The sequence below is a fragment of the Mus caroli genome, unplaced genomic scaffold (assembly GCF_978045245.1).
Source record: "Mus caroli unplaced genomic scaffold, Mus_caroli_1 scaffold_5, whole genome shotgun sequence".
In the NCBI taxonomy this organism is placed as follows: Eukaryota; Metazoa; Chordata; class Mammalia; order Rodentia; family Muridae; genus Mus; species Mus caroli.
The window spans coordinates 154,000,190-154,003,432 of record NW_028227260.1 but is presented as its reverse complement, the minus strand read 5'-3'; the positions used below and the strand labels follow the sequence as shown (position 1 = coordinate 154,003,432).

Sequence of the window (3,243 nt, the reverse complement as noted above, 5' to 3'; positions counted from 1 at the left end):
CCTGTGATCCATCCAATAGCTGACTGTGAGCATCCACTTATGTGTTTGCTAGGCCCCGGTGTAGTCTCACTAGAGACAGCTATATCAGGGTCCTATCAGCAAAATCTTGCTAGTGTATGCAATGGTGTCAGTGTTTGGAGGCTGATTATGGGATGGATCCCTGGATATGGCAGTCTCTAGATGGTCCATCCTTTTGTCTCAGCTCCAAACTTTGTCTCTGTAACTCCTTCCATGGGTGTTTTGTTCCCAATTCTAAGAAGGGCCAAAGTGTCCACACGTTGGTCTTCATTCTTCCTGAGTTTCATTTGTTTGCTCATTTTCATTATAGATCTTCAAAAACCGGCCACTAGTAGCCACAGAACATAGTCAATGTTAGATTGTTTGGAACTGTCCTCTGTCAAAGCTGTTAGTCCATAACTCTTCAATTTAGCATCAAGAAGATTTTTTAAGACAAGGATAGAAATCTGCCAAAATCATTGCTGAAATACCAAAAGAATTGTCTCAAAGCCTCATATTAATATTCCTACCTCTAAAACCTTGTTAACCAGGTGCCAACAGTTCCAATTATCCTCAGGACCACTGTCTTCCATGCTACTACTATGATGATCTGTTAAGCCCCAATTAAATATTTCAGCTGCTTTCCAAATCCAGGGTATTCAGTGGCCATTTTTGTGCAGGTACCTCTTGGGGTCAATAATGCAGGGGACATGTGAGGATAGATTCCTGCAGAGGCCAGAGGAGGACAGTGGACATGAGAGTGCAGGTATCTGTAGATGCAAAATGAAGGCAGGGGGCCTAAGAGTTCAGGTGCCTGTAGAGGTTAAATGAAGGCAGTGGGTATGTAAGAGCTGGTACCTGCAGATGCCAGATGGGCAGTGGGCATTTCTCTCCTGGTGTCTTTTAACAAAATGAAGAAGCTGACAACTGAAGGGAAGCTAATAGCCAGAGCAGTTAAAAGCTCATCTTTTTTAGAGTTGGTCTTAGAAGGGACCAGAATCAGGAGAGAAAAACCTCTAGGTGATAGAGACCAAAGGACAAGGAAGAATACACGGTATATGGACAGTTGGCTCCAGAAATGTTACTCAGAGCTGGACTGAGAGATTATGTGGGAAATGCGGCAATGTGGTTTACATAAGTATTCCACATTACAAGTCTATTGGGGATCTTAAGGTATTTGCCTTTGTGGAGTTTGAAACAAAAGGGCAAGCAGCAAAATCACTGAGTTTCTGAACAATCCACCAGAAAAAGCTTCTAGAAGGCCTGACATATTCCCTAAGACAGTGAAAAACAAGCCCATCCCTTCCTTATGAGTAGATGAAGAGAAGAAAAAGAAAAAAAGGCAAAATAAAGAAGGAAAAGAGTGTGCAGGCCAAAGAGTCAGCTGTGGACAGCAGCAACTCGGGCATGTGTAAAGTCATGAAGAGACCAAGGACTGCCTCTGAGGGCTCTGAAGAAGAAACCCACAGAAGCTCCAAAGCAACCTGCAAAGAAAAAGAAAAGGCGATACAAGGTCGATGCATTGGGCAGGGAAGAGGGAGAGAAGTAGTGTGGAGGACGAAGACTGCCTCCCCTCCCCACCAAGGCCAAAAGCAAACAAAAGGCCTCAGAAGGATGGCATTGGCCAAGCTGCTTCTGAGGTCTTCAAGGAATGCAGAGACTTAGAATTCTGCTCTATTGAAGAGGAGAAGGAGGCAGGATACAGAAATGTGACTTGCTCTCAAAAGTGAAGAGGAAGCATAAGAAGAAACATAAGGAGAGATATAAAATGGGGAAGGAAGTTATACCATTGAGAGTGCTTTCCAAGACTGAATGGAATGAATTTGAAGAAAGAGTATTTGGCACTGCAAAAAGCTAGCATGGCTTCTCTAAAGAAAAACAAAACAAAACAAAAAACAAAAACAACAATAATAAAAACAACAACGAACACCAATATCTCAAATAAAATTAAAGTCCGAAATAGAAACAGATTGTAAAGAGGCTACAGCAGGCAGTGGCCAAGCGTGCTCCACACAGGATAAGGTCAATGCATAAGTCCCACAATTCATGTCTGGAGTGATTGTGAAAATCGTGGGCGAAGAGCCTCTACTTGGCAGGAAATGAGTCAAGGATATTTTGGACACAATCTCAGAATGTTTTTGCATTGATTTGCTAGATGGAGATACTGAATGCCATGCCTAATGCAAAGCCCCCGAGGATGCTCAGGCAGTAATGGATGCACAGACTGAAATTAGGAAGATGCACTGTTGGAACCTCAAGGCCCTTTCTGGTGATCATGAGCAGAGGTACTGGCAGAAGATTTGAGTAGACAGACAGGCTAAACTTAATCAACCTTAGGAAAAGAAAAGAGGCCCAGAAAAGATAATCACCCAATCTGTGAAGATTAGACTGGCTAAAACTCAGCAAGCCAGTCAGGACATTTGATTCTCTGAGTATGACTGAGAAGACTACAACTTTTGGGCTTCCCTTGCTGAAGTGTTCTTACTTCTGGGCTGCTTGATGAATGCTGTGGTGAGATCTGCATGAGAAAATAAAAGGAAAAATCCTTGACTCCTCAATGTGTCAATAAGTCTTTTCTAATGACATGTGCATTGTATGTCAGATTTTTTTTTCAGTGAATGCCCTTACTTGTTGAAATGATGCAAATCAACTTCAGATGATTTCATAAATATAAATATGTGTTTCGAACATAAGAAAAAATACAATCTCAGGGTTCACATTGAAATCAAATATCCTGCAACAGAGGTCTCTACTCTTGCTGTTTAAGGCCTTAAAGGGTCATCAATCTGGTCCTAATAGATGCTAAGGTTACAGTATCTCTGACAATTCTAAACTCAGTCATGAAACAAGAATATATCAGGCTTCTGGACAAAGACAAAGACTGGGGCACCTGTTTCTCAATCGCCTGAGCATTTAAAATCTTCTATCTTCAGCACTCCTTTTGCTTTCCTCGCATAAACTTATTTTACATTTTTTCTTTTTCAAGTACATATTTATATATTCTTGGGTTATTGAAACCTGTGAACATCTTGGTTAACTTGGTGGTTTTCATTTAGTCTGGACTGAGTGTTCTGAGCTATCAAAACACTGATGTGTTCTCTCTGTTTTGTTGTACCTCATCTATTAGTTAAGGTGTTGGATGAGCTGTTCGCAAACTCTTCCTAGAAGGGTAATGGTATTTTTGAAGGACAAAATATTTCTAGCAATGGTCTTCACTATCATATTCCATTTCTTTTGTTTGAGAGT

At 41.2% G+C, this 3,243-nt stretch overlaps 1 pseudogene; it reads left to right on the top strand.

The window, feature by feature from the left end:
• Positions 1 to 887: 887 nt before the first annotated feature.
• LOC110287840 (la-related protein 7-like) lies at positions 888 to 2,439 on the top strand (annotated as a pseudogene).
• Positions 2,440 to 3,243: the final 804 nt, after the last annotated feature.